The sequence below is a fragment of the Aplysia californica genome, unplaced genomic scaffold (genome assembly GCF_000002075.1).
Source record: "Aplysia californica isolate F4 #8 unplaced genomic scaffold, AplCal3.0 scaffold00105, whole genome shotgun sequence".
NCBI classification, from domain to species: Eukaryota; Metazoa; Mollusca; class Gastropoda; order Aplysiida; family Aplysiidae; genus Aplysia; species Aplysia californica.
In genome coordinates this window covers 1,463,822-1,464,808 of record NW_004797375.1, presented here as the reverse complement: position 1 = coordinate 1,464,808, position 987 = coordinate 1,463,822, and positions in this window count along the sequence as shown.

Genomic DNA, 987 nt, shown 5'->3' with positions numbered 1-987 from the left:
AATCCACCCACTCCCCCCACCCACCCTCACCACATCCACCTCCCGCACCCACCCTCATCCAAGCCACATCCCCCACCATCCTCAAACTCAAAGGTCGAACTGTGGTGGAAGAATGGGACCAGACGGAAGATCAATTATTGATTTCATTTTTATTTCTCATTACCAGTTGTCCCAATCTTCGCTTTAAGTGGGTGGTTGGCGGGTGCTCTGGTGTGGTGTGCTCCTATCAAACATCTATCGTCTTTATCTCCCCTTCTTCTCTTTTATGTTTGTTACTGTCTTGTAACACCTCTTATCTTCTGGCGTTCATATGAGCTTATGCAGTTGCGAGCGCCGTAAAACCTCTACTACTAAAACTAAAACTTCGCTTCAAAAGCCCTGTGATGAGTTTGAATTCAGATAAAATTCCGTCACTTGGGGGGTTGCGAAAACTGTAGGTTACCCCCCCCCCCCCCAAAAAAAAAAGTCGAAAAAAAGACCGACCTGGTAAGGTGGGCCAGTGAAATGAAAGACAGAGACCCAAAGAAGGTTTTTGGGAGGTCTCCTGTTTTTTGTTTTTTTAAATCTTCAATTCACCAACGCATAGGGGTACGTTTTTCTTAAAGAAATAAAGTAAAGCAGAAAGTAAAATACATAGATCTACATTTCGAATCTTTTGACAAGATGTATATTTCACAAAGGCGTCATATTATTATTATTATCCCTCAACACTTAACCATCCGCTCTTTCAAAAGGTTTCAAGTGCAAAGATCTTTTCGATAAAATACGAATTTGGAAAAGATTTGGGCTGATTTCTATGTCCACTTATAATGTCACACTTTGATTGTATGGAGGATGCTAAAAAGAATTTAAAAATTACTTAGATAAAATCAAGTTCATTATCAATACCCAAACCTCTTTCTTCCTCTCCTTCTATACAACTGCGGTTACCTTGCTATAAGCACAAACGGGGGGAAAGCTCAAAGATCTTCAAGAGGTAGATCTAGA